We start from the raw sequence: 13,479 nt of genomic DNA, 5'->3' as shown, positions 1-13,479 counted from the left end.
CACTAGTGTAATACACACTGCATGGTGAGAGAGGGGCGAGCTACACTAATGTAATACACACTGCATGGTGAGGGAGGGGCGAGCTACACTAATGCAATACACACTGCATGGTGAGAGAGGGGCGAGCTACACTAGTGTAATACACACTGCGTGGTGAGAGAGGGGCGAGCTACACTAGTGTAATACACACTGCATGGTGAGAGAGGGGCGAGCTACACTAATGCAATACACACTGCATGGTGAGAGAGGGGCGAGCTACACTAATGCAATACACACTGCGTGGTGAAAGAAGCAGCCAGAGACCAACAACCAGGAAATCCAGTCTTCACACTGTGTCCACTAACAGGAAGTGAACTGAGGTGAGACCGTCGTCAGACAGGTTAGTTTTACTCTACTGATGATGTGTTGTTGGAATAGTAATCCTCCTCAATAAAGCCACCTTCCACTTTCTATATTTGCTGACTCCACCAGATGGCGCTCTTGGTTTGAAGATAGAGGCTGAAAGACTGGTAATGGAGGCGGTGACACACCTGCGGACTGGAGAGTTTCCTGAAGACCGTACTGGTCGACTGGAAGGAACTCTTGGAATTCAAATTAATGCATATTGCATGAATCAAATCTGATTGCTGAGCAATCACTAATTTAATGGAAGGTACATTGAAGTCATACGTGACTTTAGATGTGATCATTTTGATTCAGAATTATGTTCGTTTTGCTGTTTCATCTTAAAAGCCTCATTTGTTTTCCATCTTTTTTTCCCTCAAAGCATTGGGTCACTGGTTTATAGTGACTTCTTTAAGAATCAGTTTTGTATTTGATGAATAACAACCAGATTGTGTTTTATATAGAACTTCTGAACATTTTAAAGTTCATGTTTTTAATCTTTATTTTTTGTTAAGTATAGGTTTTTGGAGGTTTTTGTCTCTTAAAGAGGCTGTTGTTCTTTTACTCTGAGTACTGCCTGTTGTGATTTATCGTCACCTCTTGTTGAGCTTTCATACTCCATGCAACTCATTCGTTTTAAATAAACAAGCACTGCCAGCTGAAAATGTCTCTATTCTTAGTGTCTAATGCTGCACAGTTCATGTTGCATTTTCCTTCTTTTTTTGAAAATATTGAGTTCAAGTGTTGGTTTCAAACTCCAGCTTCTATGTCACCTTCACCTTTGAGACTCACACTATTACATTTATTACATTTTTAAATGTAATAAATCCAGTAATGTAATATTATGTAACTTTATTAATGTAATAAAGCCAGAGATGCTATAATTTTGGCATTTTTGGTTGTAATAAAGCCAGTTATCTAATTTTTTTGAGTTTTTTTTATGTTATAAAGCCAGATATGCAATCATTTTACCCTTCTTCATTGTAATAAAGCCAGCAATGTAACAACGTTTTCCTTTTAAATGCAGTAAAGCAGAAGATTGGTAGTGTAACACTTTTGGTCTTTTTGAATGTAATAAAGTCAGTAATGTAACACGGTAATTTGTCAATAATGAAATAATGGATTACTAACATCTAATGAATTCTTTTCAGAATAAAATGGCCTATCTAGGAAATAATATATACATGTAATGTATAATACAATGTAATAATACACAACTAAGAGTGAACTCATTTCTTTGGAAGGATTATTAAAACCTGTTTTGCAGGGTCTGAACAGTTGGCGCCATCAAAAACAGACACATTAAAACTCATGCTATTTTATTTTTTAATGAAAGTTTCTCATTTGTGGTTTTTGACGCGCACGTTGAGACTCCGCCTGCGTCCAGCAGGGGGCAGCAGAGCAGCTCGTGGGAACAGCGTCACCTTCACCACCGGGCAAGCAGGTGAAGTGTGGATTTTCCACCTCGTGCAGAAGCGACCAACAACAAACCAGAGCGAGTCTCCGGTGCGCGAGGCGACGCGACACGACTCGGACGAGCGGCAGCCGGGCGCGTGAGGAGCGTGACGCGGGTGCGAGCTGCAGAGCGGAGCGCGCGCCAACGTGTTTGGAAGGAGGCTGCGTAAATACGCACTAGTGAGAGTGAGTGAGAGGAAGAGGAGGAGGAGGAGGAGGAGGAGGAGAGATGTTGAGTCAGTACAGGGACACACTGATGTTGGACGCTGTCGCTCTCGGTAGGTTTGGTCACTAAACGGGCGCAGGACCGGGAGCGAGCGTCTCCTCGGACCGGGGGAATCACGCGCCGTCCGGAGGGGTGTTTTTTTAATTTGTAATTTTTTTTTTTTGCGCGGAGCTGCGAGACGCACCTCGAACCACCGCAGGAGGAAGGTAAGAAGAACTGCTTGCCGCCAAACTTTCACGCGCTCCGAACAGATGCGGGTCTGGATGAGGACGCGCACGTGCTGGATGATTTGCTGTGTTTGCGTGTTTGGGCGTTGCATATTGCACGAGAATGAAAGAAGCGCACTCCAACCGGAGTTTGAAACACACATAAACACATAAACACACACGCATGTACGCACGCGCGCGCGCGCGCGCGTTCGATGGCGCAGTGGAGGCTGCCGGTGTTCCACCACGAGTCTCTTTCCTGCAAGTTTGGACGGAGAGCGAAATGACGCATCGTGCACTTTGGACAGAAATCGTCCTGCGCTGCCTTGCGTGGTTGGTCTGTGGTGCACATCCATGGATTTAGGCGAGAGGTTGCGGGGTCAAATCCCCCCCAGATGCTCAGTGAGATACGTCTTTTGCAGAGGAGCTGATGTGACGTGTGCCATCTGCTGCGCTCAACATCTGGATGTGGCGTTCAGTGACAGGAAGCCTCCAAGTTCATGTTTTTTAAAAAATATTTTAAATGCATATAATACAAACGTATTTATGTTTTAATTTAAAGATCTTCCTGGGGTTTTTTTTCCACCACAACTTTACAAAACTCATTTAGTCTTTTGATATGATATTTTTTTAATAAACCTGCGTTTGGGCCGACATGATAGCTGTTTGAGTTGTTTACCCGTCAACACAACGACTTTCAAAGTTAAACTCATCACGTGTCTTGAGGTTGGTTCTCTAACACGTCATTTCCTGCAGAAGTTGGGTTTCACTCTAATATTTTCTTTTCTAGAACTCAAGTGAATGCGTGAATGTTTCTATTTGATAATAATAATAATAAATATGGGCAAAACAAGGTGAATGTGTGACAGGAAACTTTACATTATGTCTCCAAATATTGATTATTCCTAAATAATGTGGAGTTTTGGTTTAGCACTCAGAACACTTTTATTTCTAATTGTAGAATGTGACAATGTGTGTTTCCCCCCGACGCTCCTGAGCCAAATAGAGAATAGATGACTGGATGTATGATTCTGTCTCTGGTCTTAATCCGTCACAGTTTCCTTTTCGTAGCGGTTGAAGCATAAAACTCGTTTAAATTCACCTTTATCTCAGGATGTAGACGTTCCATTGAATGTGGTTATTATTTTATTTATTTTTAGGGCTATTTATGAATAGTAAAACCAGTAAAGTGGATTTGTCAGAGGAATATGAGCGACGGGAGCAGAAAGCAACCCGCCAGTCCAAACAGTGCCTCCCCTGGTATCTCCCTCTTCCTCGGAGTCGCTCCGAACGCGTCGACCTCCTGACCTGCGGCGCCGGGCCTCAACGTGGCGTGAGCTCGTTTGCATAATGAGGATTACGGCTGACTGGCCGCGTTCCGGGCCGGATGTGCGGCGGCGTGGCGGCTGTCATTGTGCCAGGGAAACGCCACCTTCTATCAGGAGCCACCGGGAGAGGCTGCGGCCGCCGCCGCCTCCACCGCCACCGCCTGCGCAGGAGGGCTTGGTGGCGGGGGCGGACAGCGACAAGGACAAATGGAGGCTCCCAGTTTGAAATGATGCCGGAATGAGATTAGTGACTGATGTTGCAGTTCCCAACAAAGGCTTGTTCAACCTAAGTGGATGCATTTCAATGCATTTCGTCTCTCTGCAGGGAAAAGACACCTTTTTTTTTGTGTTTTTTTTGAAAAGAGTCGACCACTTTCCAGCTACATTTATGCAAAAGATTCAACTTCTGCCCTGCTGAATCGCTCCGTCGTTGAAATGAAAGCAAGCAGCTGCACTTTACGCCTCCGATCGTCACTCTCTTCCCCTCGCCTGCATTATCATCTTCACGTCGTCCCGTGGCGAGGCGGCGGCGGCGGCGGCGGCTCGTCTGCAAATTACATGTTATTTGTGTGAAGGTGAGGAAATTGAAGCTGTTCAGTTTCAGTGTTTCCTCTACATGGCGAGCCGCCGTTCCTCAAGGGTCGCCGCCACTCCTTCAAATTTCTCTCTTTTTAAAAAAAAATGTAATTGACGTGAACACACACCGCCTTAATTCTCCACCTTCGCAGCAGAGTCCTCCCATAGGGGGCGCTGGCGCTCGGGGGAACACTGAACACAGGCAGTATTTGATGCTGCTGAAGCCACTTTAAGTAGTCGAAGCTCCGTTTTACTGCAACGTTTAAGGATAAGAGTGGATTAATGGTGGACCGAGAGGTTTTAACTGTTAACACACCTTAATGCAGTGTAACTTATATGTTTCCCCCCCCTTTTTTTTTTTAAATACATTTTTTTTAAATTTCATAATACAATACCACAGAGTGAACACATACAGAGCATAACAAGGCAAAAAAAACACAAATAAACAAAATTTTTATTAATTAAACAAATAAAAATGTAAATAAAATAAAAAAATTGAAATAAAGAAAATAAATAAAGAAAATTAAAAAATGTAAATAAAATATATTTTTTAAATAAAATATTTTTTTAAATAAAATCAACAAATTAAAAGAAATTAAAGAAATTTAAAAATTAAAAGAAAATGAAAAATTTACAATAAAATAAAGAATCAATCAATCAACAATAATAGAAATACAAAAAAAAAGGCAAACCAACAAGCGTTTCCATTTAGACAGGTGGTAAATACAGTATGGCGTGTTTATGTTATCAATCAGTACAAATCAAATCAAATTTTCAGTGAATTTAGTCACCAAAAATAAAAATGAACAGATCCCTATAATCTCTTCTTCTGTTTTATTTTAGAGCCCGGTTTCTTCCCGTCTTCACAGACACGACTGACCTGTAGTCTGAAGTAACTTTAACCTGCGATGAACCGATCCCCCTGGATCCTCTCTCAGCCTTGAGGACTTTGTGTTTCCTCAAAGGGAAATGCAGGCAGGCAGAAGTCTATATCTGCACACGTGGGCCGACTTTGATAAATGAGGCTCCCGTGTTGGGAGGTGCAGGAGGTTGTCCCTCGCTGTGGTTCACGGCTCCGACACACGACGGCTCAGCAGACGTTCCTCCAGGGAGACGAGCCTGGTCCTCGGCCAAGATTGTCATTTGAGGATTAAGTGGGCTGCTCACGGTGGACGGTCTGGACGTCCAGCCCGCCTCGGGCCGCGGCGACATGTCACAGAGCCAGGAGAAGGGAAAAGTCGCATAATCAGGGAGGGACACGTCCAGGAAACATCTTTTAAGAACCCGAGGCAGGGAAAATAACGACGAGTCAGTCGGGAACTGGATTAGAGGTTTAATTCACCCTCGGATTTTCTCGTGTGTCATCGTCACGCTTGTGTCCGTAACCTTTAGAGCCGTGGTGCGGAATTCACACACCACACACACATTTCTAGCCATCTGTCACTACGACCCGGCTTTTCACTCTTCATTCCCGCGGAGCTGCTCTGTATGCAGACGGGCCACGTCAAGCGGATTCAATTAGCTGGGGGAAATTAACAGTTAACTTACCAGATAAATATCCCCCAATAAATGACATCTGCTCATTGAAGCTATGAAGCAGAGAAATTAAAATTTTAAAGAATAAAATGTGAACATCTGGCATTCATTCTACAGATCATTGCCACAAAGCAAAGTGATTTATTTTGATTAATGGTCAATTTGTTGTCGCAGATGAACGTTTCCTTAGTTATCCTTCTGAGCCAGATTTAATTCAGTTCAGTTTTATTTGCTTAGTGCCGAATGCAACACATTCATAGGAGAGAAAGAGCCAAGGATTACACTAAGGCGGTGGTGGAAAGAAAGAAAACTCCCAGTGTTACGGGAAGTGCAGCTTCGCTTGATTTCCTGTATTTGGAGTAACAAGAGATCGATAGATTAGATCACAGCACTGCCCCCTTGTGGCTGAAGGTCCTAAACACGTTATATCCTCTTAATTGAAATGATGATAAAAGCAGGCGGTTTCTCCGTGTTGCTCTGAAAAGTCTGGTTGTGTTTATTACTCATGATTAAAGTGGTGAAAAACCAGATCAGTTCAGTATTTCAGGTATATCTGAGCCAGTTTTGATCATGTAGATCGTTGTCAGGGCAGTTTGTTTTTATGGTGAAAAGATAATTTCACTTTAACATTTGTTGAACGATCTCATGATTTTCTATGATTTGTTGTGACTCTCTGCCCTCCGGTTGGATTGCAGATATTCAATCCGGAGCAAAGCATGGAACGTTGTAAACATTGACAGGAATCTTTGCAATCGTATTTTTTTTTTTCCTTTTTTCCTTCCAGTATTTAAAAAAAACAAAAAAAAACACTGCACACACAACAAGTGCACGTTTGGCCAGAAGCTGCTTCTATTTCTGCTTCCCTGTTCAGTCATTGAATTTTCACCTGGAGTACGACAAGTTTTTCATAAAAAAAAAACAAAAAAAAACTGACACTCTGTCAAATACCTGGAGTTCTGGTGAGAAAAATAGCAGCAGGAAATAGAAAGCGTGAGCAGCTGTGAGGCGTCAGTTCCCCTGGAGGCTCCTCGGGGCTGCAGGCCAGGACAGGAAGCTCCCAGACAAACACTTTGCTTCGTCAGCTTGAGTTCCTCCTTTGATTGCGTCACATCGCTCACCTGACTCCTCTCCAGGATTGCCACAGTTACTTAAAAAAAACCTCATCTGATTACTGATTGCTAGTTACTCCTTTAAAAAAGTGTGTGTGTGTGTGTGTGTGTGTGTGTGTTTCTATTTTCTTTTTCTTTTTTGTGAAGCACTTTGTGTTGCATGTATGTTCGTATGAAAAGTGCTCTATAAATAAAGTTTGATTTGATTTGATCCCTGCCTCCTGCACCATGTTTATACATATTTAACCTTTGACCTTCATTCTTTGTTGTATTTATATTTGTCTCACGCTTTTATTGTCACATTTTTACTATTAATGGTATTTATGTACCCACAGTTGTAGTCTGTTGTTGCACTAGTTATTTATTCAGTTATTTATTTATTTGCACTGCCTGCTCTATGTGACTTCATTTCTCCCCTGCTGGACAAATAAATAATCCTTTGATTGATTGATTAATTAATTGATTGAAAAAGGGGGGCTTATTGCAATGTTAAGGTTTATTGATGACGATGGTTGGTTCCGATGCTTTTCTGTTCCCTGAACGCACCGTTAGAGCCACTTGTCCTGTGATTGGCTGAGAGTGCAGAAGGGGGCGGGGCAGGTGAGCTGCAGCGTCTGCATGCATGCGCTGCAGTGTGTGTTTTTCGGTTGGGGAACAGAGGAGCGGCTGGGTCCGTTACAAGAAACTCGTCTTATTGGACGCTACAACAGCAACCCAGCGACTTGAACAAGTAACTTTACTCTGATTACTGGTGTGGAAAGAGTAACACATTAGATTACTGGTTACTGAAAGAAGTGGTCATACGAGAGCAACGCGTTACTAATGAAGGCGTTCGCGGCATCACTGCTCCGCCGGGATGAAGACCACGACATTGTGTTGTGAATAACAAGCCTGAGCCTGCATGGTGCTGGTTCTATTCCCAGTTCAGTGCCGAGGACCGATCAAGCAATGTACTGTAGTATTTTCAGTTATTTCTTTTTGACTTTGGAGGGCATGCAGTGAGTCCTGACGTCGATACCACAAATCATCAACAGCATCTAATGAGCAGACGTGTTGACAACCCTTCAAACTGTATCTAAACATTGTAATGACTGGACGGCACAAGGGATCCTCGAAGACACTGATTGGTCAGAGAAGGAAGTTAAATGATGAAGAGCTCCTGCAGGTTTTACTTTGTGAACCACGAGGACGACTGAACTATACAAGTTGTGGGGCGAGAAATAGATTACGTTATCCAACAATCAAGCATTTGTCTCATGTGGACACGGCCCAGCATTCAAAAGTTTGTCCATCACCATTTTATTTTTTGTTTCTATCTGAAAGTAGCTGTAAGTCGAAGCAGCGGTCATGTTGTCGTATTCGTGTTTTCTTCCGTTCACGTCAGTGAGATTTTTCGAACCCGACGTGTAACAATGACCCAAACTGGAAGAACGACCCCAATTGTTATAAAATATGATGTAATACAACCCAAAACCATATAACTGCTTGATAATGTAAAAAGATTGAACAAGAATTTAATGTGATCTTTAATGTTATACATGATTTTGTACTGATGATTGGAGAAATATGTTGCAGATTATAGAAAACATTAGACTATAAATGACTTGGGCAACAGCAATCTCGCATTTACTACCATAAATTGTATGTAGATATACGTACAAACTTTCAGAAGTCATTCTTTCAGGATGGAAATGTAAAAGCAGGTATTTAGAATAAACCATCCTCTCAAAGCAAGGCTTTAAAAGGGAGTTGAATTCAGCGAGATTCAAATGTGTATTTCTGCACGCAGTCGACGTTTGACTGACGGAAGCCGTTATCAGGCCCAACAGAACCTTGAAGATAAGCAGCAGGGACGCGTCTGAATGTTGCAGGGCGGTGGTGCCCCGGGCCTGGGGGGTGGAACCGGAATCCAGAGCGGCGTGATTGTTTTTGAGTGGGAGTGATACCAGTGACGGAGCATTGCAGTGCCCCCTGGCAGCAACGCTCAGTAGTGCAGGACTTTTTTCTGCTGCATTTATTCAGAGGACACACGCTGGAATGCGACGGCGCGTGAAATCAATCCTGTACAGCTCAGAGGATTCACCAAAATTGAAATCAAATCTCTTCTTTGTTTTGAGATGGAAAACAAAACAAAAAAATTTAAATAAATGTGACAGTGAAGTTATTTCCAAAGCGAAGCCGTCTGTCTCTGTTGCGTGTCCACTGAGTGCACAGACAGCAAGCCTCTCCACCATGTGGACTTTGCGTGTAGAGGAGCTTCACATCGCATCTGTAGGAGGAGGAATATAAGAATAAAAACCATGTTTGTGTTGGTTTATTGCTGCCACATTGAGTCCCGGTCTAATTTATCAGGCGAAGGCGGGTTCCATTAAATAATTACTGTCATGTCATGAAGCATTAGTTCATCGGTGAGGTAATTCAGCTCAGCAGAGACGTAACTCTTTGATTATTGTTCCACATTGCTTCTGCTTTGATTTTCGCTTGGAGCCGAGTGGCAGATGGGGGTAAATGTGATTGCTTCTTGTGAGGAGTGTTTGTTATATCTGCTTTGCCAGAGGTGTCGGTGATACAACAGGTCATTTCCTGAGATCGCCGGCACCACACACACACACACACACACACACACACACACTTTAACTTGATTTTCCTCCATTAGAATATCGGATCATAGGAGCTGCATTCAGAATCTGCTGTGTCTGTGTGAGCTGGACTGGCTCCGCCCACACACGCCCATCTATGGGAAGAGCAGGAAGTCCTTCCTCTCGCGGTGCCATGTGCCAGAGCAGAGCTGCCTGATTGTGGGAGGAGTCAAAGGGGAGGCTAAACCCCCGATGACACTATATAGGGTTTGAATTCTGATTGGCTGGTTGGAGCAACACACTTTTTAAAACCTGGAACAAGCCAGGGAGAGAGAGGACACACTTTCTTTATCTGGGGCGTCGGTCCATGTGTCGGGATGATTATTACTGTTGAAAAACCTTTAGAAAATGAATTTTAATAATATAACCCCCTTTAAGGTATTGTATTTTAATGGTTAAAAGAAGGATTTTAAATTCTATTCTCGATGTAACAGGAAGCTAATGTTGGAGTGATGTGATCTCTGCCGCTGGTTCTTGTCAGTACTCACTGGAGGTTGACATAATTTGCCTCTCAGATATTTTGGGCCAAATATAAAAACTTCTGTTTTATTTGAGTTCAGAGAAGAAACTGAATGGATGAAAACAAATGGACACTTTAAATTCACATTTTAATTAATCCCTCATACTGCTCCAGGATACAAGCCCTCAGTTTGAAATAAACCCTTTAAGCCGCCATCCCTTGAAAGGTCTTTTGCATTTAGCTGAAGAGAAGCTAAAAGCTCAGTACTTTAACAGATTTGTGATACTCTGCCACTCCAACAACCTTTTTTGGTTATTTCGATAAGAGCAGGCTCATGTGTCGTACAGCGGCATGCCGGATTTGGACAACATACCAGTTTGCTAAAAATACCACGTTTTGTTTTCCCATGAACTCTGCTCAGACTGTGTTGCATCAGCTGGCAAAGCCGTTCCAGTAAATCCTTGCTTGTGTCTTTGCAGTCAAAGGACTGGTCTGCTTTGTGTCAGACAAGTCCAGTGATGGTGTCGGTGGCGTTGACATGGCAGGTATGAGAGCAGATTAAAAGAAACACTGGATGAGCTAATCTCCATTGTAACAAAGAACGGGATTAAGAAACGAGGCCGTCCATTAGAAAGGATTTAGAAACATCAAGAAAGGACGAGACAATAAAGTGTCCCACGGTTAAAGGCAAACAAATGTTGAATTACTGTGAGTTTAAAGAACATGTAACACACTTACACGTGTTTTTGAATGAAATGACGGTGCTGAACTCTTAAATTAGATTTGAGAAACTCTCAACATGTCTTCCTCACAATGTTTTCAGTGTGCACTTGAGGAAATGTTTCACGAGAAGCACATTCTGAATGTGCAAAGCCTTTTGGTTCATTAGGATGGATGAAGCTTAAACAGTGAATGAAGTAATAAGAAAACCAAGTATATTCATGAAATTTAAATGAAATCTAATTTGGGCTCTTTGTGAATCTTTTCCCAAAACCACAGTGTGGATTATTAATCATGTTGTTTTTCTTGTCTTCTATGATGATAGTTCGTGGTCAATTTGACACTTTCTGATAGATTTCTACAGCATAGATCAAATGTATTGGTGTTTTGTAGGACAGTAAATATCAAAAAAAGACGTCATGAATATTCCTTTAATGTACGTTTCAGAGGACGGTGCTCTGTTGTCCTTCCTCAAAGAATCAAAATGAAGAAATGATGACGGGTAGAAGCTGTGATCAACACACAGGACGCTCTGGAAGAGAGGCGGACATTTATTCAGCACTTCTAATAAGTCACTGAGTTACAGTGCAGCTTAGCACGGTGGTAACGGTTTCTCTTCACGGTTCTGCGGCTGAAAGGTGACAAACTCACATAAAACTAATTTCATAATATCTGACCATGGCCAACGAGTCAAACCTTTGTTGACCTTCAGAATCGGGACGTTTTCCTCAACAGATCCCAAACTGTGCTTCTTCTCATATAATATCTTCTTTATTCTGCTTGTCTAGATTGAATGTAGAGGCCAGTTGTGTCACATTCATGCTTCTATATTTATCCCTCCAGAGATGAATCCTCTGCTCCTTTTGTTTCTGTCCTTGTTTTCTTTCCTGTTCTCGCCGCTCATTATTATTGGACTTATTTTTCTGTCACGATCCAGATTTGTCAACACAGCTGAGAGCCAGATACAGTGTTGAATCCCTCCCATTTCTCTCGTCTTCATTTTTTTGTGGCGTGGTATATTTACAATCCTGTTTCCCACTCCGTCCTCCAGTTCGTCTTATCACCCGCCCTCGCCGTGTCTCTCTGTGTTTATTTTCTCTTTTCCCGTCGTCTACCCCCCCCACACACACACCCCGCCCCCCAGCTTTCGTGTCTTAATTCGGCCTTACATCTATCTATTTAAGGAAGAAAGCGGCGTCTGCTGGGAGCGGCGGCGGGGTTTTGGGGGGGGGGGATTGTTAGCTGAATGGCACAGCGAGTCCCCAGATGCCCCGCTGAGGCTCCTGCTGCAGAGGAAGGGAGGAGCGGGAGAGGGTGATGCGCGGCGGCAGATAAACAGATGTGGAAGGAGCCGCAGCCGGAAGAGGAGCGAGCGGATAAAATGCTGTTTGGGGAGAAGAGATGAGTGGCCGGGGGAGCTCCACCTTCCCCGTCCAGCTGTGACCACACACACACACACACACACACACACACAGCGCTGTGATGAGTCGGCCCCGTTTTGTTTATATCTCACATTTACCAACGCCCTCAAGCAGGATTCACACCAACAGCAGAGGCCCTCAGGTGTGAGCCGAACCTCACATGTAATAAAATGGAAACATGGAGGCAGGAAGAAGGGAAGAGTGAAAAGAAGTGCGGCTTCATCGATAAAACCTCGTGGAGGATTCCTACTAAAAACGCCCGAAAGCAGAAAACGGCCCCATAAACATTTAGATCACATCTGCACGCACTTTACTTTTCCAGATCCCAGTCCACCTGGAAGGTTGACGGTTCAACTCCCTCTTCAACTCGCCCACTTTCTACCATAAATGCTCAATGCAAAGTGCCAAATCAATATATTTTTACATCTCAATCAGCTGATCGCCGGCATTTGACGCCAAATCCTGACGGGAAAGACGAAGAAAAGGAATTTCTTCGGACGGAGGGAGAAACAGTGATGGAGGAGGTGGAGGTCAGGAGATGATATTAGTTGGTGGTCGGGGAAGTGGAATCACTAATGATAGAAAATACAAGCGATCAGCAACTTGTCACTGCTGGAAACAGTGTGAGAGTCTCAGAGAGACCAGAGACTGTAGAGGTGGAGCAGCAGAGTCTGATCTGAAGGTGGAGGTCAGAGGAGGGGACATTATGGGGGCACTACCGGATCACACTGCTGGAGGCAGTAGTGTTCCACTGAAGAAACATCTCCAGCCCTGCAGCTTGGCTGTTTACGATCACGTGGATCTATAAGTCTGATATTTGAGGATATTTAATGTACGAGATGACTCAGGATCAATTCTCCACCTCACCATCAGCACCACCAGGTTCCCCGTCTCCACAAGGTTCAAGGTTGTCGTACCGGTACCAACACTCTCCTGCAGAGTTTATGTTTTTAGGTCAAACTTTGCGTGGGAAGTGGCGTACGTATCTTTCAGGACTTGTTTTGTGCCCCAGCAGCCTTTCTAGATGAGGCCTCTGCTGTGTAACGTTTTGGGTGGATGCAGTGGTTTCCTGCTTGTTTTAGTTTGTTGAGAACACGACTCCTCTGAGAACCTTTAATTATGGATATGTGGGACTGCAGCAGCATTGTTTTCCCCTCCACTGCACCTTTTCACCGGCCAATCACTTTGTTTTATAACTTTTCTAGTTATCAAAATGAGGCTGAAGGCACAATATATATATATATATACGTGTGTACATTTTGTTACATTTAGTTGAACAGATTATATACTATAAAATGGTTTTTATAGTTTATTTAAATTCATGTAATTTCTTAACTTACTGCTGTTTGTTAGCATTGATCAGCAGAAGCTGTCTCGCTTTTGTCATGCACCTTGATGACAATAAATCCATTTATATTT

Source organism: Blennius ocellaris, assembly GCF_963422515.1.
Source record: "Blennius ocellaris genome assembly, chromosome: 5".
NCBI lineage: Eukaryota > Metazoa > Chordata > Actinopteri > Blenniiformes > Blenniidae > Blennius > Blennius ocellaris.
The sequence above is the reverse complement of the archived record's forward strand: the minus strand, read 5'-3'. Positions refer to the sequence as shown.